Source organism: Orbicella franksi, chromosome 4, assembly GCF_964199315.1.
Source record: "Orbicella franksi chromosome 4, jaOrbFran1.1, whole genome shotgun sequence".
Classification (NCBI taxonomy): Eukaryota; Metazoa; Cnidaria; class Anthozoa; order Scleractinia; family Merulinidae; genus Orbicella; species Orbicella franksi.
Window position 1 is genome coordinate 9296868 of NC_138148.1, and position 23008 is coordinate 9319875.

At 39.0% G+C, this 23008-nt stretch overlaps 1 protein-coding gene and 2 pseudogenes across 3 annotated transcripts in view; all 3 read right to left on the reverse strand.

The window, feature by feature from the left end:
• The window catches only part of LOC145483341 (uncharacterized), a 54851-nt gene that overhangs the window by 6402 nt on the left and 25441 nt on the right, over positions 1–23008 (reverse strand). The window lies entirely within an intron of this gene.
• On the reverse strand, positions 115–4739 carry LOC145483353 (monocarboxylate transporter 10-like; annotated as a pseudogene). Its single transcript, XR_014048907.1, has 3 exons — positions 4535–4739; positions 1969–2566; positions 115–956 (listed from the first exon to the last, which is right to left on the reverse strand). The product of XR_014048907.1 is annotated as a monocarboxylate transporter 10-like (transcript).
• LOC145483336 (monocarboxylate transporter 8-like) lies at positions 15382–22089 on the reverse strand (annotated as a pseudogene). Its single transcript, XR_014048904.1, has 4 exons — positions 21817–22089; positions 19301–19899; positions 18358–18727; positions 15382–17337 (listed from the first exon to the last, which is right to left on the reverse strand). The product of XR_014048904.1 is annotated as a monocarboxylate transporter 8-like (transcript).

The window sequence follows — 23008 nt, forward strand, 5'->3', positions numbered from 1 at the left end:
ACACTTTGAATACCTGCTTGCTGATTACTTACTTTTTTACTTATTTGTTTACCGGCTACATCAACATTATACCTAGGATATCATGTTAGATCACGGCAAACAAGGTAAAAAAATTAAACTAAAAATAGTGAACTGGATGGCAATAACAAACGTTTAAAAATGAAGTCAGCAGGTCAGTTGAGCAAGTTATCAAACGTGCTGATAGTCTACTTTTAAAAAAACAAAACAAAATAAGAGAATTAAATAACGAGAGATTAATACCACGTGTGCATGGCCTAGTTAAAAAAATTTAAAATTATGTATAACTGAGCCTTAAAAAGTGTAAAACTGAACACACTGTTTGCACGTATTAAGTCTGATTGTGCTTGATCCGTGATCGTGGAATATTTTTCAAACATTTTCAGTTGTGCAATAAATCTCTTATTAACCAATCCCGCGAGGTAGTTCAGCTATATTAGAACAATATCAGGCTGTTGTCTTATTTGCATCGACCACGCTGTGCTCGGACCGTGCTGTCAAGAATTAGGGCCTGTACTAACCCAGTACAGCTCTCACACTCGGTTCAAAATAAGAAAACTTTACTCACCGGCAACTGGTCCACCGGCGGCCGCAGATATAGAACACGTCACACTTTTGATGCAGAAAGCGGCCGTTGTTCTCTTGCTGTCCACACACGTCAGTAAAATAAAATTCTGAGTTGTTGCGAAAACACCGTCGCTCAATCCATAAATGACACTGAAAGCGATTAAGTTCCAGTATTTTGTGGTGAAGGGCAGCATATAGGCGGCGAGACCAGCTGTTACCATTCATGATTGATAAATGTACACTAGATTAACTCTCTTGTTGTTACACAGTCTTCCCGTCACCAGCCGCGAGACGCCTGAAGCAAGGCCGATACAAATGAACAGCCCAGAACCTTTCTGCACAGAAATTCCAATATCTTGACAGTACTTTACCTAAGAAATGATAATATAAACCTCTTTAATAATTAGAAATGCTCTTAATTATCAAACAAAGCAGAAACAAGCCCTGTAAAGCATACTCGAGACGACTTTCAGTTTTGTGCACTCAATCGAAAGGTCCGAAATTAACCTCGACCCACCAACGTCCCTAAAGTTGATTTAACTTTACAAGAAGTTGTTTGATTTTGCATCTTGGGTCCCAATCAAAACTATCTGTTTCACAGTCATTTTTGTAGAGAGAAGAGCTCTGGGCTGGAGGATAGTGTAGTGTCCTTATTCCGGCGTTTTTTTTTTTTTTTGAGCCAATATTCTCAAGCGTTATGTGCATGAAAAAGGAAATCATAGTCTTGATGAAGTTACGTCAGTGCGTAACTGTATTAATGTAGCCTACAGAGCGGTTTTTATTTGAGTGCGAAGAGAAACTGGTTTTGCATTACTACGCTACACGATTGGCTTAAAAATCACGCGCCACTTTTTCATCCACTCAGAAGTAAAACCATGCAAAACCAATCGTGACTCGCTCGCGTTTTCCCGCGCTTCGCGCCAGCTATATGTAGCTGATTGGTTTACGGTGTTGTTTGTGTCGTTTACAATTGGCCAGAGTGATAACTTTGTTTTGGTTTCACAACGCTCAATCGAAAACTTCGCTCTATAGAAAACACAAGCAAGCAATGATCACACTACACATCGCTACGGCTTGGCCGGGACTCTCGTTCTCAAAGTTCGAGCCTTTTCAGTCACGGTGAACAAACGACCTGCGCCATGCGTTCCGCGCGAAAATGCTGGCTCAGAGGTCCCGTTTCTTATTGCCCCACCTAGGAACGACATTGCCATGGACAGATTCTTCGTCCTCATAAGGACTGTTAGCATATAAATACATACGAAGCATTTGAACCTGTGCGTATTTTACGAGTTATTCTCAGCTCCTTTCACCTTACAATGATTTAAATATTATTAATTAACTGCTCGGAAGTACAAAGCGACTTAGTTCGCAATTTAAACTAACAAGATTGATATAAGGAATATACTTTCCAAAAGTGACAAGCGTGAACGACGTTACAAGTACAGTGTACGCTGGAAAGCCCCACACACTGCAGTACAGAGAGATCCCTGTCTTCTCGTCTCTTGCTTCCTCGTTGTTGTTGTCTTCAGTGCCATACTTTTCCGCTGTTGTTATTTCTTCTTCTACGTATGGATTGAAACTCAGACTCAAAATGCAAACAAGGCCGTACATTGCTGCCATTATTCTAGAAGTGTTATTCCATTCAAACGAGTCTAAGAGGACTTGAAGCAAAGGTCCGGTGTAGACCCCGACACTCGCGCCCAACAAAGCAACGCCAGTAGCTACGGACAACTTGTCTGTAAATTATTTAGCGATTACAAGGTAGTAGGCATTGTATGTCAGACACCCTTCAAATCAGTACAAGGCGCTATACGTGAAGTACATCACTGTGAGGCTCTGGACAAATGAAGTCAACACCAGACCCGCAATGCATAGCGTGCCTCCCAAAACACATGTTATGCGGCAACGAAAGCGATCACTCAGATAGCCTGCCAGCGGACTTGCAAACCATACCATGCCATACAGATTGAGCCGACAAAAGCTGAAAATAAAAACGTTATTCAATGAATGATAGTTATTTTTGCGCCTTTATTGTACAAGATAATAATACTTATTATACATTTTTATAGCGCTAATGCTATGAAATATTCAATAGCGCTTTACATAAAAAGATCTAGAAGCTAACAAACTAAAACAAAGATCTATACTGAAAAGAATAAATAAGAAAACAAAAATATAAAACGGCCCATGTAACTAAGATTTACACAAATTATAAAGAGTCATAAGCGATTTTTTAAAAATGTCCAAAGTCGAGCTTGATGGTACGGCCAAGGGCAAATTGGTCCATAAAAATGACCCGAACGAGAAAAGGCGCGGTCTCCAAGTGTAGTGCATTTCGCTCTTGGCACGAATGGAAGGGCTTGATGACAGGAACAAAGTGAAAATCTCAGATTAGGCTTGTGACAGAGGATAAACTTTACTGGGAGCCAGTGGAGGTTAACAAGAGCAGGAGTGATGTGATCAAATTTAGGAGTCTGATATATCACTCTAGCAGCGGCATTCAGAATCTTCTGAAGACGATCAAGTTGGTATTTGGGAAGACCGAAGAGAATTGAATTACAGTAGTCAAGGTGCGAGGTGGCAAAGGCATGACCCCGGTGTAAGTTATTTCCTCTCTTTCAAATGTTGTAAAGCCCACGAAAAGCTTTGCTACAAATCTACCCGACGTGACATCGATAGACATGTGACAATCAAACCAGGAACCAATCAGTCACGATATTTTGAGTTATTTTGGCCACGTACAAAATTACCTTTAAATGGTAGGAAACCTGAAAATAACAGATAATAAGATAGAAAAACACCAGAGACATAATGATAAACCATAAAGGAACTAGTATGGCTAAGGATGGAGAAGATTAACACGGACTGGAAACGACGAATTTGAAAAATTGAAGCTAAACTTTTCAATATGCGCAAACTGAGAAGTTGTTCCTTTAATGACAGAATCACCAACAACAATAGAATCAATGGATATTTTTTGTAAGCTGGTGACGGGTACCACTGAATAATTAGAAACTCAGTTTTCGTGTTGTTGATCATGACCATCAAGCGGTTAGCAGTTAGCCATGCGCGGACATCAGCAACACAATTCTCAACTGATCGGCAGCCAAACCATCGCGTTACCTTCCAAGAGCCGTTAGCACTAAATACTAAACGGCAAATTTAAAACAAGATTTTTGAAAGAAAAACGTTATCATTTTGTGAGCATAATTTGGGCATCTAGGGGCATAAATTGTGAATTTTGGCAGAATTTTTCGCTTAATTCGAAAAAATCGAAGCAGTACTAGCAGCATAATATGATACTGAAGCACGTTCGGCCAAGGCCCGTATTTGTGTGTGCAGTCTTCTAGCTCCTTCTAACCGTTATATTAACTTAATGTCGTTATTATTTTTCGAGAGAGCCTAATTTCGCGAAATTATTGAAACATCAAATTTTGCTAGACTCAGCTTTCCCCATTTGACGATAAAATTCGATGGAAGGAAATGTGTTCTATGTATTCTATGTATTCCCACAGTAACAAATAGTCTCAGAATAATCGAATCGATGTTATAGATCACTGAACAGAGCCATAGCAAAATAAGACACAACTTAATCTAAGATAGTGAATTTCAATTGAACACATTTGAACTTAACCCAGGCTGTGTTGCAAAAGTTTGCGATTCAATGCAATGTCATACAGTCTTTGAAGACGACACTGCGTACTTTTTTTAACTTTCGAAGATAATTGCGGTTGTAAAAAAAAAAAAACCACAAGGAACGCAAATGAATGATATAATGCTATTTCTAAGGGGCAATGCCCAACACCGTTTTTCGAGTATATTTAACTGATTGCAATCTAAAATCGAACCTGTCCTCGGCTGTCCAGTGTATGGCAGGCTATTTCAAACCAGTCAATGTTGGACTGGCAGGCTGTACAGACTGCGCGCTTTTTGAGCTAACTGCACTAACCTGTTCTCTCTCTGGTCTCGTCAAAGTATTCCATCAGAGCCGGGAACAGAACACCAAAGCTGAGAGCCATACCAATATTAACAGCATTGCAAACCGCTGCTGAAACACACACGATCCATGACCACGAACTTGCTTTGAAACGTTTTCCAGTAAAGAACCATGATACTCTCCTAAAGCAGTGCATGGTGTCTTTTTCTTCTACCATTTCAACCAGCCGAAATATCGACCAATTTAGAACTGCTTAATTAAGAGATTTTGCTGTAGACTTCAACCATATAATGGTAAAAAAAAAAAGTCGAAAGAATAAAAGCATATAAGAATTGATCCTAGGAGACTGGATTAAAGGATCAATTTTGAATTATGGAAATTTCGCAACCAAATGTATATGGTGCTAGTTTAATGAAAGATAATGAGTCGATAAGGTCGGGGTTTGATTGGTTCGCATTTAAACGAACTAAGTCACCTAAACTCGAAAGATAGAATCAAGATCATTCCGTATTTAGCTATTGCCTTGAACGAGTTGTCAGATAACAAGCGTAAATTCGAAAAAAACAAATAAAGAATCGCGAGAATCCAACGAAATGAGACGAGACATAACTGACATGTTAGGTAAAGAGCGAACGACCTTTTTATGTATGCACGTGACACTGAAAGAGGATGGTTGTTGGACTGTTTTCACAAACTTTCCTATTATGGACGTTTAGACCTCAATTCACTCTGTTTTAATACTCAGTTTACTCCCTCTCGGTACCCTGTGGGGAGGGGTAACCTCAGAAAAATTGTGCGGGGGAGTGAAGAGAGCTTACTGAAACTCTTACTGTATTTCACAAAAAAAAAAAAAATAATACTAATAACAATAATAATAATAATAATAATAATAATAATAATAATAATAAAAACGATCGCGATATTCACTACCCTTTTTCAAACCTGACCTTTCCAGCACATACCCAATTCATACGAAACATACCTCATTCAAGGCAAGAGTTGTGTACAAACCATACCCTATCGGACACTAAAACGGACATATAAGGTGAAGAACGAACGACCAATGTATGCACGCGACACTGAAAGAAGATGATTTTCCGAACAATCTCACGACTTTTCTTATTATGGACGTTTAGAGCTTGCTCTTTAAATGGACAAGGTATAATGGTTATTCCCCATGAATGCATGGCTTTAACCTGGAGGGGAGGGGGTACTCCCTTATATGAGCCATAAAGGTATGTGCGGCCCCAAAGGGTATGGTTTTTCAGCCGTTTCGGTCATAAACAGGGTATCGATTATGGCCATTTTGGTCGTAAATAGGGTATGGTTTATGCAGTCTTATCTTGAACAGAGTATGTTTTTTTAGAAGAAGCTACCATTTTTATCATTATCGACTCAATTCATACGAAAGAAACCTAATTCAAGACAAGAGTTGTGTACAAACCATATCCTATTGAGCACCAAAACGGCTCAAAAGGGATACCCTTTGGTGTCGCACATACCTATATAGCTCATGTAGGGAAGTATCCCCCAGCCCGGACCCGGTAAAATCTCTGGTTTGTGGCTGTAGAAGTCCTTCGCTTTGACCAATGTCAAGTTTTTTTCACCAGTCTCGCCACTTATAAGAACTCCACCAATTGGATGATGAGCTAAGTTCTAACGAAGAACCAAGAATGAGCAAATAAAACAACAATAACTTCGCCATTTGGATTGCTTTCTACATGTCTGAATGTGAATTCTCTGTCAAATCTGTCCATCAAACGAAGATACAATGCAAGCAGCGCAAGCGTTGTATTTTAATCAATGACCGTCAATGTTGCAGAATGTTAAAGAAGCTCTTGGGTTGCTTGAAAAATGACAGGAAATTATTAGCTCAGTTTTAGAGCAGTCAGGTTTTGTGCAAATTATAGCTTTGCACTGCTTTCGATTCCCGCGTTACTCTTACAAACATAGTCGTATCCGTAACAAAATTCCCGATCGCGATTGGTTCTCCGCACGCCTATTTGTCACGCAATCGGCGCGCGATCACGTGGGTGTCCAATTACAGGTATCCAATTTGACCTTTTGGTAATTGGATACCTGTAATTGGATACCCACGTGATTCGCACGTCAATTACGCGCTCTTTAATGGCTTCCTTCGCGATATTTCCTACAGTTTTCAAAACTTATGAAAAGCGCTACAGACGTTTTCGATCAAAAGAAGTTCTCAAAGACATTTTTAATTTCGAAATTTATTATAGATACGATTAATTAGTAATTAGATCTCGTGTCGTACTATTCAGGGAGTAATCACGCTCATAATTTCAAATCGGCCTCGCGCTTTGCACTCGTCCGATTTTGAAATTACTCGCGCGATTGCTCCCTGAACTGTACTCCACTCGGTCAAATTACTATGAAGTCCTGAAGCTCTGCTATCTCTAAATATATCCAGCTGGTTTTTTGCTGTGTAATGGAAAAGCTGTTAACCTTCAACACATGTGAAATTTAAAGTGGAGTTGTGCACAGCTCATGTAAAAGAAGCATAATATGTGTGTGTATGCGTATGTATACTTAATTGGCCACTCCCCATTGGGGCTTTTCAGGGCCAATGCAAACAAACAATGATAAATAAATATTCAAATAAACATAACTAGGTTAAGAATCCCAACTGGCGGGAGGCAGACCAGTTGGCTATTTACAAGCGCAGCCGAGAAGTTAAACTCGGGGCTACCGAGAACAACATCAGCTAGCGATCAGAACTGGATTTGAACCCAGGACCTACGGATTTCAAATCCGGCGCTCTAACTACTCGGTCACGCTGCCTCCTTGGGTCTTGATCCGTCGGAACACAACTTGGTCAGCGATATATATAAGCCTACAGCGGAACATACCTAACTTCGACACGTTCTTACTTCACTCAAACTGGAGCAGCTTACGACGAAAATACTTAAGCAAAATTCCAACAGACGTAAACGCGTTGATTTGTGGGCAAAAAACATGAAAAATTTCGGGAATTTCGGACGCCATTTCCCCCGCGCGACATCCGCGAAAATCCTCGCAGCATGTACGCGCGTGTGTCGCAGGCGATGGCGCAATTTGTTCTAAAAATAGAATTATTGTCCCATATCATGGGGACAGCTCCAATACTAGAAATGGCGCGCGCTTACGGTCTCCGTCCCCGATTATGGCTCCTGTTTCCTCTCAATACCTCATTTCGCGGGAATCCTAGTTTGCGAGAAAATAAAAGCGCTACATTTTGCTTTACAAAATCTTGCGATTTGACGACATTTGTGATGAAAGGAAATTAAGTTTCTGAACGCCGGATCTGCAGTTACAAACGGTCGGTCTCAGAATCGATGTTACAGATCAACAAAAACAAAAGAAAAGGACCTTTAGTATAAAGTTCGGCATTTTATAGCATGATCTTCTCTGTGCTGTGTTAGGATGGACGTGTTTTACAACAAGGTGTCGCACTTTTGCGACAGTCTTTCGTAATTTAATCTCGCGATATCGCCAAAATTTACCGCAAAACTAACTCATAATAGATAAATTCAATCTCGTTGCCTTAATTAATAAGAACTTTGAACTTTTCATTTTTGAGTTATTTTTTTGTAAAAAAAAAAACCTCTTAGTCGGCGCGTCGGGTATGTTACGGGTCAATGGGTGAGTGAGTGAGTGAGTGAGTGAGTGAGTGAGTGAGTGAGTGAGTGAGTGAGTGAGTGAGTGAGTGAGTGAGAGATGTATGTATGTCACACCAATCAGATTGGATCTACTATAAACAGCCAATCAAATTTCTTGTTGTAAAGGTAAATGGTATGTGAGAAGATCTGATCCCGATAAAGTTCAGAACGGCCGTTTTCATTCTTCTATAAAAGAGGAGGAAGTATTCATATAATGGATTTACTTCGACATTTTCTGTGGGTTAGGCTGAGGATTTTAGTTAAATGAACGAGATGAGCCTTGAGGTTTGAAACAGTTCGTGAGTTCGTAGTATGCAAATGCAACGAGATATTTTTATTTTTAGTTAAAGGTAACTTGATACTTTTGTTTTTCATAAGGAGTAAATTCAATTAGAGGTCACGAATCGTCGCTTCTAGTTCTTAGGACATGTCTTTGAGGGGAAGAGACTTAAGATTTGAAACAGTTCTAACGTTTACAATAGTAAGTGCAGGTGACGATTGTTTTGTTCTTGTTGCATGCAAATATAACAAGACATTTTTGTTTTTTAGTTACAAAGTGTAATGTGACACTGTTGTTTTTCAGAAGGGAGTAAATTCAATTAGAGCGGACGAATCGTCACCACTCTTTCCCACGAGATGTTTTCTATCTTTAGTAACAAATGGTAACTTAACACTTTTGTTTTTTATATGGGAGTAAATTCAATCAGAGCTGACAAGTTATCGGCTATTGTTTCCAGGATATTAAGCAAAAAAGCTTTCATTTCTGGACGGTTTTTACGTCTCTGCAGTAGCAGTTTAATAGTTTTATTTGACGACATTCATTTCAGTCCGATATTTTTTAAGGTAAAAAGTATGAAAACTGTTCAAATGTTCTTTGAACACTGCGCGGCACCAAGTTAAAGTGCAATTTAATTAAATCAGACTGTCAACGTGTCAGAGGTTTTTTTCTCTTTCTTTCTATTTTCGGTGAAGTTGTGTTGTGTTGTGTTGTGTGAAAAGGTAAACTTACGTCTCGTATAAAATGCGAAAAAGTCCCTAAATTAACTTGAGTATTTTTGAGCAAAAATTCCTCTTGGGAGTTGGAAGGGTTATGTGATCGGTGAGTGAGGGAGTTATGCATGTGCACGTGTCACACCGGGTTGTATCAAAGAACGAATCAAATTGCCTGTTAGAAAATAAGATGGTATCTACATTAATCTGGAGACATGTCAGATTACTGTAGTTTGTTCAGTCAAACATTTTATGGCTTACTATTTAGCTATCTTACCATGACCGATGTAACATCGCAACCAAAAAAAAAATGTCAAATTGACCAAATCATTACTGTACCATGAATGCTCCTATCTCCGACACTTCACACAAAAAAATAACTCTTGCACGCCTTGCGTGCCTATGTTTCCTTTAAGGCGTTTCGCTAGCAGGTTTTGCGGACGCAGGAGTGGAAAATTCAAACGGCGCAGCTTTTATTGAGCTTTCCACACATCATACGAGATGACCTTCAAATTTGGCACTGTGTTTACAAGCCAAATTAACTACTACGGAATTCAAAGCTAAGAATTCAAATCGTTCAGTTTGTATAGGTCTGTCTTCACTGTCTATCCAGTTTTCCTCTGAAATCGTTCGGACGTCATATTCCGTAGCATTTTGTTTGCAAAACGACTTGAATGGTTGTTGGACTTAAAAAATTATCATGTTTTCAATAATGTCTAATTGGCTTCTTTTAGTTGCCATGAACACATTTCAATTCCCTAAGAAAGAGAATATACGTTATGGATTAATAACAAAAAGCGAACACTACAGACGAACATTTCGCAATCTTCTTCATTTAATAAGCTTGAGTCAGTGAACTGAAGAGCAGTGTTTCATGCGAAATAGAAACTAGCTCTTTTCTTATCCAACCACGCTAAGAATTGAGGATGACTGCAGACGCAGTATTCCCTTCACAGACTTCTAAATTAAATTGACTGATCAAAATGCTAAATAATCAAGCGTTGGTAAATTAAGTTGTCCGCAACAAAAACAGAACTTAAGTTTTGTACAGTGATATGTATTTTATCTGTAAAACTGGTCAATACCGAATGAAGAATATAAAATGCAGCACCATTGGCAATCCAACGACATCGAAGGTACACGTAGGGGCCAAACCACCCCCCTGATGTTTCATGAAGGCTATATTTGCTTGGTTTATATATTTCTGAACCAAGTTTGGCAGATGAGTTTTCTTTGTTCTCCAGTTTATTTTAATTTGGAAGTTGTGACAAAATGTCAGATTATGACGTCATAATTGATGACGTCACCAAAACCTGCTATAATTTTTTGTAAAATCTGATAAAAAGATTATGTCATTGGAAAGGCCTTGAGTTGAGGAGTAAAATGCCGGAAACCGTTTTTTGCTATGATGATTATTTTTCGAGATATGGTAAGTTAAATATTTTTTTGTTGTCCCCCCCCCCGGAATTTGCTTAACCATACTGTCCTTCTTAAGTCAGTCTCTCTGGCTTATTTTTTTCAGTTTTATTCTAGGAAGGCTAATAATCTCGAAAAATAGAAAGCTTGATGTTGTCAAAAATCGTATGGTTTTGGAAATTTGATTTTCGGCTTTGTTAGGATGTTATTAACAGTAAAAAAACGGATGACGTCACAGGTTATGACGTAACAAAATTAATTTTAACGCAATAACACTAGAGGGATAATTTTTTATTCCGATTTTCTTCTTTATTTTTGCTTTAGCCATGTTGCACATCACATGTGCAACATAGCTGCATTTGCTGGAACAAAATTACGGCTCCAATTTGGGGATTTTTCTCAAGGGGGGAACCCATATTTTGCAGAGTTATTTTTCATATTTAAAAATGCCCTATTTCATTTAATTTTTGTGATATGGACAAATTTTTTTCAGGTTTCAACTGCCCTTGATGTGCTCTTTCGAACACATTGTAAAAAATATCCGTATTAAAAACTTCAAAAGTGGCAAAAAACTTGACGTCATCACTGTGACGTCACAACTTTGACATTTACTGACATTTTTCACGTAAATATAATTGGCAATAGGTCTCCTGCTCTTCTGCCAAGTTTGGTGTAGAAAGAGTCAATACTTTTTAAGTAATGCGAAATAATGTGAAATACCCAAGAACTGACGAAACAATTGGGGGGTGGTTTGGACCCCTACGTGTAGCGAATTTCAATTGAACGCATTTTGAATTTAACATTGCGAGATGCAACGTCAATGTCAGTGTTTGAAAACGACAGTGCGTACGTATTTTTCAACTTCAGATGATCATTACAGTTGTATTAGAACAGCAAGGAATGCGAACAGAAAGCGATTTCCTAAGCGCAAAGCCCAACACCGTTTTTCGAGTAAATTTAACTGGTCAGTTGCAATTTTAAAATCGAACCTGTCCTCGGCTGTCTTGTATATGACCGTCTAATTTCGAACCTGTCAATGTTCCTACAAGGACATGATCAGCCGTTTTTCGTTGTTAAATCTGCAGATTTTAAAGGCGTTTAATTCACAAACGAATCAACAGCACACGACACGACTACCGGCACATATGATCGATACACTTGACCGGCTGACGGGAGCTAGAAGACTAACTTCACTAACCTGTTCTATCCCTGGTCTCGTCAAAGTATTCCATTAAAACCGGGAACAGAACACCAAAGCTAAGTACCATACCAAAATTTAACAGAATTACAAACTGCTGCTGAAACACACACGATCCACGACCATGAACTATCCTTGAAACGTTTTCCGATGAAGAACCATGATACTTTTCTAAAGCATTGCATGTCGTGTTTCCTGGTTTCGTCCATTTCAACCACTCAAGATATCGTCCAGTTCAGTTGGAACCGTTCAAAACGATTTTGCCGTATGCTTGCACGGTTAAAATGCTAAAAACTGTGAAAGAGTTTAAGTTGATATGAGAAATTTCTCCGGCTGGAAACTGGATTAAATGATCGACTTCAAAACTACTGAAATTTCGCAACCCAGGAGGTTCGCATATACAGCTTCTTTGTTAGAATACAATAACTCGATACGCCTGGTCTTTGATTGGTTTGCGCGATTGAACCTACCGAGGGGAGGGTGGTTCTAGTTTGTTGCAGCAAGGGCCTGCGGTGAATTTTCCACTCTATCTATACCCAGGGACGAGTTTTATGTACACGATTCCTTTATTGGTGATGGTTGATACTGACAAAAGAATTTAGCACTAGGAAGCGTTTGTTCTTCGACACAGCTTGTCTTCAGCGCTTTCTAGAAATTGTGTTTATGCCACTGAGTTCGTCCTCCGTGCGGTAGATTTTGGCGGAAAAGCTCTAAAAAAATTTCTTCGGCGCTCGTCCCGTCAACTTAAGCTTCATTTCACTGGTTAACTGGCCATGACAAATCGATGTTCTTTTTTTAACTTTTGAGGCGGACCGTGTAGTGGCAGTCAACCTGTTCCGGCATATATGGCCGTTAGGCCGGGAAAAAGGTACAACAACTGACAATGTTTTTGTTAGACGTTGACTTACATTTTTCGCTGAACAAGCGCTCCACTACATTTCGAGTCGGAAATAGTTTTCCCTCAAACTTTATCCGATAAATTATCTCGGCCGGTTCATACGTAAATGCAGCTAATTTAAATTTCGGAAATATGCCAATAGCAATTAAATTGGGAGCTTGCAACAATCAAAGTTGCAAGGCCTAATTTCGAGAGTTCGTAACCCGAGTCAAGTTTAAGTCAAGTAAAATTTTTCTATTTTTCTGTTTTGTTTGTTCGACGTTTTGCCTTTCTTTGGGGGAGGGGGGGGGGGGCGGGGATGGTCTTATCATTTTAATTGCTCGGTAAAAATGATGTACCAGAGGCACAAAAACAGCACAAGATTTGACTTTTTTTCACTGCCGATTGCGAGAGAAATTTAAATTTTATTAGCGGCTGCTCTTCAAAGAAGTAAACATTCCTAGGCATCCATTAGTTTTCCTCACTGATTCCCGGCCAACCTCTATTAATAGCTTTTATTGCAGTTGAGTCTGCGGTCAAGAATTCTTTTGTTTCAAAAGGCATGCAAACGAGGCGAAAGGGTCAATACAATACAGAATTGACCCTTTCGCCTCGTCTGTGTGTCAAGCCGCTGATAACTGCAAAAACAGCTATCACATCCAACTGAGCCGGGGGTTCCATTTCAACGAAACACAGGGGGAATTCATATGAAGAATGAAAATATAATCAGTTCGCGGCACTAGCGCGGCATCTTGTTGCATTCACAGGGAACCCATACACGTAAAAGTAGGGGAGTAACTCGAAAACTGAAAGATTCATTTATCCCCCTAGCTCGACTTTAAACACATATATTTTCCCTAAGTTATTGTAATTTTCTTCGCAAATGTGTATTAAGTGTCAAGAGTAAATAAAGCATTGTTATTGTTGTTGTTATTAACAAATTAGAAGTCAGATAATAATTATGTGAAGAGTCATTAGAACCTCTGTTTAATGACATTTTTAGAGTCCTAGTTTCTCGCATGGCCAACATTTCAAACGCTGCCTAAGCACCAGCGTTGAATAGATTTGAGTTTATGAGGGAGGGGATAGACTTAATATAAACACTATTAAACAATTAGATTATGAGCTGGAGATTTCTATCGAGTGATGGTTGATGAGGTTAACTCAGCTCAAGAATAAGATTTTTACTCCTTTTTTAAATAATAATTTTCAGATTGCGACATTTTAGTGATAATCTTTGATTATTGTTTATAGTAGATTTTTAACTTTTAGCACATTTAAGAGGGCCACAAATTTATTAGTTGATAAACTATTACGTGTCATCATCGATAAATAAAGTTTTGATTTGATTTGATTTGATGAGGGCGCAGCCCGAGTCAACTATCACGCATAGAAATCAAGAGCGAATAATCTAATTGTTTTGGTATAAATCTACTAGTGGTTCAAAACTTTATCCAAATCCTCTTCACAGACACTTCGAAAATGCCAAGAAGAGGCCGCCATTTTGTTAACAAGAGCACACTGCTACCCTATTCACTATCTATCACAGAATAGATAGTGAGTAGCGTAGCCAATCACAGAACGGCATTCGGAATAGAAGGCTAGTAGATTTACACTGAACTAGGATAGGTGGAACTTAAATTGATTAAGAAACAGTAAACATGTACAGTGTGTCTGTCGAGTTATAGACACACTAGTGGAAGTTTGGTAGAACGAGGACTGCTGTGGGAACACGAGCCAACAGGCGAGTGTTTCCACAGCTTTTCCGAGTTCTCCCAAACTTCCACTAGTGTTTCTATTAAACTATTAGATTATTCACTCTTGATTTCTGTCACGCATATGAAGGGAATAACCTAATTGTTTTAGTATAAATCTACTACTCGGTTTCATTTTTAGAGTCCTAGTTTCTCACATGGCCAACATTTCAAACGCTGCCTAAGCACCAGCGTTGAATAGATTTGAGTTTATGAGGGAGGGGATAGACTTAATGTAAACACTATTAAACAATTAGATTATGAGCTGAAGATTTCTATCGAATGATATAGTTGATGAGGTTAAGTCAGCTCCAGAATAAAATTTTTACTCCTTTTTTAAATAATAATTTTTAGATTGCGACATTTTAGTGATAATCTTTGATTATTGTTTATAGTTGATTTTTAACTTTTAGCACATTTAAGAGGGCCACAAATTTATTAGTTGATAAACTATTACGTGTCACCATCGATAAATAAAGTTTTGATTTGATTTGATTTGATGAGGGTGCAGCCCGAGTCAACTATCACGCATAGAAATCGAGAGCGAATAATCTAATTGTTTTGGTATAAATCTACTAGTGGTTCAAAACTCTGTCTAACTCCTCTTCACAGACACTTCGAAAATGCCAAGAAGAGGCCGCCATTTTGTTAACAAGAGCACACAGCTACGCTACTCACTATCTATCACAGAATAGGTAGTGAGTAGCGTAGCCAATCAGAGAACGGCATTCGGAATAGAAGGCTGGTAGATTTATACTGAACTAGGATAGGTGGAACTTAAATTGATTAAGAAATAGTAAACATGTACAGTGTGTCTGTCGAGTTATAGAAACACTAGTGGAAGTTTGGTAGAACGAGGACTGCTGTGGGAACACGAGCCAACAGGCGAGTGCTTCCACAGCTTTTCCGAGTTCTCCCAAACGTTCACGAGTGTTTCTATTAAACTATTAGATTATTCGCTCTTGATTTCTGTCACGCATATGAAGGGAATAACCTAATTGTTTTAGTATAAATCTACTACTCGGTTTAAACTTAATCTAAATCCTCTTCACAGACACATCGAAAACACAAAGAAGCGGCCGCCACTTTGTTAACAAGCGTACACTGCTACGCTACTCACTATTCAGAACAGAATAGATGGTGAATAGCGTAGCCAATCAGCGAACCGCATTTGTGATAGAACGCTAGTAGATTTATATGACAATTTATACTAATGAACAAATGGTGAATGCCATAGCGTGTACTATTGAGTTATGGATGCACGCGGGAGGTTGCTAAGCACGAAAGAAGCGTTAGAGTCGCACGAGGCGATAGCCGAGTGCGACTCTAGCTTCTTGAGTGCTTAGCAAACCTCCCAAGTGCATCCATAACTCAATAGTGCACACTATGGCGTTTCCATTTGTTTTATAACATAACATTGAGACACTGGAACAACAGAAGTCCTTTTATTGAGCTACATCACAAAAAAATGTTCGTGTAGTCTTACATGACAAGAGAAAACAAGCACGCGAAAATTCATTCATGACAACCGACTGCACACCAGTAACTCGATAAAGTTTCATCTTCAGACAACTGTGAAGACAGTTTCGCATTTCTGGCAGAAGAACGTCGGCCACTACTTTGGAAACAATGTCCGTCAAAAGATTTGCTTTGTAAACATTAGCACACGCGTCAGCAGCGTACACCCATGGGTAAATGGTAGACGCTAAATTAACCAATCAGAGCGCGCGCTTTGCTTTAGTTATGTTATAAAACTCGATAGAAACATGGAACTAGCACGAGCTGTTGACTTAATGATGGCTCGAGCAAAGAGAATTTACATTTTGATGATCAAAAAGTCAACAGGTTGTTTTCCTTTCTTTTTTTTTCGTCGCGGTGTATTTTTAAAAGAAATAGAAAACATGTTCTCCGTGTTTCTATCGAGTTTTAGAACAAATCTACTAGCTTTCTATCACGAATGTCGTTCTCTGACTCTCACTATCTGTTATCAGTGTTGTGGATAGCGAGTAGCATATAGCAGTGGACGCTTGTAAACAAAATGACGGCTGCTTCTTCGCGTTTTAACTTCGAGGTTTTAAACGACTAGTAGAATTAGAGTAAAACAATTACATTATCCGCTCTCAATTTCTATCGCGCGATAGTTAACTGTCAACTATCGCGCGAGCTCGAACTCCAATTGTTTTTAAAGAAACACGATGTTTAACCAATCAGCGCTCGTATTTTCTTAGAGCTGTTTTCTTTAACAAGTGGATTATGAAATCGAGAGCGAATAATCTAATTGTCTTAGTAGAATTCTAATTGAAATTCCCTTCAAATAACGATTCCAGTTATTTCTGGTCTTTGTATTAAACTTCCCGCTTCAGAGAATTCGCGCGGATTGAATGGTCAATTTGACATTTACAGTTGTGTACGCGTGCTTATCAGTTTCTTTCGAAAATTTCGAGTTTTTTTATTTAAGAAACCGTAAATGCCCTCCTTTTAGTCTTCTCAGAAATTTGTCAATGATTATCCATTTGGAAAAAAGGACAAGAAAGGAAACGTTGCAATTTTGTCGTCACTGCACACTAATAGCTGATAGCTTTGCAATGACTCAGCCAATCAGATTACAGCACTTGCATTAGTACAGTATTAGGATACTAGTAAAATTTTACTAATAAAGATTGGACGATTGCGCTAGAATTGTGCATTCTCGTCATTCCAAGCGCTGAGCTTCATTCCAATTAATTCTTGCGCTCCTCCTTCGATACTGTGCCAATAAACTCTTCTTCGTTTAATTCTATTTCCGAGTTCTCTATGTGAACTTAGAGAGATTCTCCGGTTGATGAAAATCATTATAACTGGTATCAGGAAAGCAGCAAACAGTACCCCTCCCGTCATGTAGAATGAGTAGATATAGCTCCCTGTCTGGTCCGCTATCAAAGCTGAAGAAAGAAGCGAACATATCTCAAGAAAGAACCTTGAAAGGTAGGCTTTTCTCTCCTCACTGAACAAAAAATAAAAATATAAATGAAATCTAACCAAAAAACATTTCCCTTTGAATTGGAGTAACTATCAGAGCAGTTTTAACTTGCGTACCGAAATTTTAAAATTGGTTTTGCCCTACTAAGCTAGAGCGGTTTTCAATTGAGTGCTGAAATTAATCAGCCAATTACTTTGGTTTTGGTTTTGGTTTTGGTTTTACTATGGTGTGAGTTCGGCCGAGTAGTCTAATTGGTAAGTAATTGGTTTGGTTTTGGTTTTACGACATTCAATTGAAAACCGCTTGATAAACGATTGCCTTAACAAATTCGCCTCACTTTTTCATCTGACTGCTCGCGTTTTCCCCCGCTTTTCGTCAGCTACATTTATACTGACTTCGAGATTTGATTGGTTCATGCTTTTGGGTTGTCTGTGTCCTTTTTCATTGGCGAGACTCATAACATTGGGTTTGGTATTACGACACTCACTTAAAACTGCTCTATTCATGAATCAATTTATTCAATTTCTCTTGGAGATCCGAGGAACAGGGGTTTCCTCTGTTTGTTTAATACATGGAGAATAGTTTCCTTGCATGGTTATCTCGCTATCTGTAGGAATATGGCTAGCTCTGTGAGTGGGCAAGTTGATCCGAATCCTGCTCTGTGATTGGCTACCCGACAGGCCAAGAGGGCGCTATCTTGTCCGCTCAGGATTACCCGCTGTGTCCCGGAGGAAAATAGTGTTCTTGTTTCTTTTTTGACCAAGCTTGTTCGAATCTCAAAAATTTCGTCCAGGGTTATAGTTCCGGGACAGACTGGAAGAGCTATATCATTCTTTGGTCTTTTATGTACCGACCACACTGCGTTCAAAACATACTGTACTTTCTCTCAACACCTCAGGTCTGCCCCCCCCCCCCTACCCTCCTCCCTACATACACCAAGGACAATTATCGCGCTCAGTTTAAAGTAACATTATTAACTCACCAGCAACTGGTCCGCCGGCGGCCCCAGAGAACGAATACACCAAATTGTTGATGCAGAAAGCGGCCGTTGTTCTCTTGCTGTCCACAACCGTCAGTAAAATAAAATTCTGAGTTGTTACGAAAACACCATCGCTCAATCCATAAATGACACTGAACACGATTAAGTTCCAGTATTTTGTGGTGAAGGGCAGCATAAAGGCAGCGAGACTAGCTGATACCAAGCATGACTGATAAATGTGCACCGGATTAACTCTTTTGTTGCTGCACAGTCTTCCCGTCACCAGTCGGGCGACACATGACGCAAGGCCGATAAAAATGAACAGCTGAGAACCTTTCTGCGGAGAGACTCCGAGATCTTCACAGTACTTGACCTAAAAAAGTAATAATGACCTCTTAGGAAAGTTCTTATCAAGCAAAGTAGAAAACTACCTTAAATAAACTGGAGACATTTTTTGGTGCGGTCAATCCAACGACCAAAACTTGACCCAAAAACGTCCATTAAGGTGACTTAGCTGGATAGAAATCTGACTGGTGTTCTATTCTCAGTCGTTTTCTTAGCCATGCGCAAAAGAGGATGTAGTTGGATAGTGCAATTCAAGAGTAGTTTTCATTGGTTTAACCATTATGGTATATGAGCCATTATACCATGCTTTACAAATATGGTAAGCATGTGCGTAATTTTTTGAGGCGTTTTTATCTTTATTTTGTTTTAGTTTTCTATATTTTGGGGACGTTTTTATTCCAATTATTCCACTGGCGCTTGTTGGCTATGGAATGGCTATAGGATGTCTATGGGATGGCTATGGGATGCATGGTACAAGGACCTATGCAGGATGCATTTGAACCTGTATGTCATTGTCAACTCGTCCCACCTTGCGACAACAAATACATAACTGCTCAAAGGTGAAGCGTGATAAAGTACGCGCAGTTTAATTTAAACTAACCAGATTGATGTAAGGAACATACATCCCAAAACTGGCAAACGTAAGCGACGTTACAATAACAGTGTAAGCAGGAAAGCTCCACACACTGCAGTAGAGAGAGAAGCCTGTCTTTTCGTCTCTTTCTTCCTCATTGTTGTTCTCTTCAGTGCTGAAATTTTCCCCAATCGTTATTTCTTCTACGTATGGATTGAAACTCAGACTCAAGATGGAGACAAGGACGTACACTGCTGCCATTATTATAAACGAGTTTCTCCATTCAAACGAGTCCAAGAGGACTTGAAGCGAAGGTCCGGTGTAGAGGACCCCTACACTCGCGCCCAATGAAACGACGCCAGCAGCTACGGACAACTTCTCTGTAAAGTATTTAGCGATTACAAGAAAGCAGGGATTGAGTATTAAGCAAGTTCCTAAACCGTACAAGGCGCTATACGTGAAGTACATCATTGTGAGGTTCTGCACGTATGACGTCGACACCAGTCCCACAATGCATAGCGTGCTTCCCAAGAAACATGTGATGCGGCAACCAAAACGATCGCAGAGATAGCCTGCCAGCGGATTTGCAAACCATAGCATGCCCAGACAGATTGAGCCAACAAACGCTGAAAACAAAAAGACAACAGTTATCAAGAAATGATAGTTATTTTTCCACTTCAATACCTCATTTCGCGGGAATCTTAGTTTCCGAGAAATTAGAGGGGCACATACTGCTTTTTAAAATCTTGCCACTTGGCGGCATTTGTGATAAAAAGAGATTAATTCTATAAACGCTGGATCCGCGGTTACAAACGGTTGGTCTCAAAATTGATGTTATAGATCAACCGAAACAAATTTAATCAAAACAAAAAAGCGTTTAGAATAAAGCTAGGTCGACATTTTACAGCGTGTTCTTCTCTCTGCTGTGTTTGCAGAAAAAGAGGATAGTGGAAGTGTTTTACAGCAGTGTGTTAAACATTTGCGACAGTCTCATAAATTTTGCAGCCTAATAAGAACTTTGAACTTTTCATTTTTTCTTTGCAGCGTGGAAAATTCAAAGGGCAGCTTTTATTAGCTTTCATAAATTGTATGAGGCGACCTTCAATTTGATTTTTACAAGGCAAATATTACGGAATTCAAAGCTAAGAATTCAAAACGTTCAGTTTGCATAGCCGGTTTGTAAGGTCTCGTTTCACTGTCTATTCAGGTTACCGCTCTAATCGTTCGGACATCACTGATGTTCTGTAGCTCAGGTCGTTTCATTTTCTTTGCAAAACAACAAGGAAGAGACTATACGTTATTAATTTATAACGAAAAACAAACACTACAGACCAACATTTCACAATCTTCTTGATGGAATAAGCTTGATCGAATCAGTGAGCTGAAGCGCAGTGTTTCTTGCGATATAGTAACCCTCAAATTTGGCATTGTGTTTACAAGCCAAATTAAATAATACGGAATTCAAAGCTAAAGACTTCAAATCGTTCAGCTTGTATGGCGTTTGTAACGTCTGTCTTCAATGTCTATCCAGTTTTCCTCTGAAATCGTTCGGACAACATGTTCCGTAGCATTTTGTTTGCAAAACAACTTGAATTCCATGTAACTTTTTTTTTAGGAATTTACATAATTCTGCTGTTGGACTTAAAAATTATCACGTTTTGAATAATGTCTAACCGACTTCTTTTAGTTGCCATGAATACATTTTAATTCCCTAAGGAAGAGAATATACGTTATGAATTAAAAAAAAAAAGCAAGCACTGCAGACGAATATTTAGCAATTTTCTTGTTGTAATAAGCTGAAGAGCAGTGTTTCTTGCGAAATGGATCGAACTCTTCTCCTATCCAACCTCGTTAAGTATTGGTGATGACTGCAGACGCAGTCTTTCCTTTACAGACTTCTAAACTGAATTGGTTGATCAAGATACAAAATAATCAAGCACTGGCAAATAAAAGTTGTCCGCAGCAAAAGAAGAACTGAATTGTTTTTACAAATGTTTATATTTTATCTGTAAAACAGGTCAATACCAAATGAAAGGTATAAGGCGAACTACCGTTGGCAGTCCAACGATATCCAAGGTAGGGAATTTTAATTGAGCGCATTTGAATTTAATTCAGGTTGTATTGTGAGATGCAACGTCAATGCCAGAGTTTGAAAACGATAGTGCGTACGTTTTTTTAACTTCTGAAGATCATTACAGTTGTATTAGAACAGTAAGGAACGCAAAAACAATGCGATTTCCGAGGTGCAAAAGCCCAACACCGTTTTTTTTGAGATAATTTAACTGGTCAGTTAAGTTGCAACTGTTTAAAATCGAACCTCGGCTGTTGTTTGTATGACCCTCTATTGTCGAACCCGTCTATGTTCCCACACGGACATGATCAGCAGTTTTTCGTTTTTAAATCAGTAGGATTTAGAGGCGTTTAATTTATAAACAAATTAACGGCACTGAACGCGACTACCAGCACCTATGATACACTTTATTGGCGGGCTGAAAAGACTGCGCGCTTGTGCACAACACAGCTACAAGACTGACTTCACTAACCTGTTCTCTCCCTGGTCTCGTCAAAGTATTCCATCAAAACCGGGAACAGAACACCAAAGCTGAGAGCCATACCAAAATTGACAGCATTGCAAATTGCTGCCGAAACACACACGATCCATGACCACGAACTATCCTTGGAACGTTTTCCAGTAAAGAACCATGATGCTTTTCTAAAGTATTGCATGTTGTGTTGCCTGGTTTCATCCATTTCATTTAGAACTGTTTAAAACGGTTCCGCCGTATGCTTCTACGGTAAAATGCTAAAAAATGGAAAAGAGTTAAAGGATATGAGAAAGAAACCGGATTAAATGATCAACTTTAAAACTACTCAAATTTCGCCGCCCAGGCGGTTCGCATATACAGCTTCTTTGTTGGAATACAATGAATCGATATGGCTGGTCTTTGACTGGTTTGCGCGATTGAACCTGCCGAGGGGAGGGTGGTTCTAACTTTTTGCAGCAGTGCCTGCGGTGAATTTTCCACTCTATCTATACCCGGGGACGAGTTTTATGTACATAATTCATTTTTTTACTGATCTCGGGCGATAGAGATTGGTTATGGTTGGTACTGACAAATAAACTTAATAATAATAATAATAATAATAATAATAATAATAATAATGATGATGATGATGACGAGGACGAGGATGATCAGGATGATGATGATGATGATGATGATGATGATGATGATAATGACTTTATTGGATAACACAATTACTGGTAAAACCAGTAGTTCTCATTTAACAGTTCAATTTGAGCATGGCCAGGATGGAAAATTGCCCAAAATGACGAGCTCATTGCTCAAACAACACAGAGCACAACAAAAAATAATATTTCTGGATTAAGCGTAGCTAATGCTACTTTCCAAATAGATTTTAGACATTGGTGAAAATCTATCTATTATTGGCACCTGATAGATCAGATTCTGAAAGCCTGGAAAAGTCAATACCCTGTCTTCGCTGGCGTTTATTTCTCAAGTCCAGACCGGGTCGCTGTAAACTCCAATGTAGGTTAGGAGGCATAGAAATGGAAAAATGCCTTGCGCTTTTTACCTTCCTTTCTCAAAGCGAATTCCTATTCATATCACACGCTGTCACGCAAATTCAGATTGTCCACGAATTCAATTTAAATTGGTATATTTCATCATAATTAGTAGAGGGAAATGGTTAAGAAGGCTGGTAAACATCAAAGAA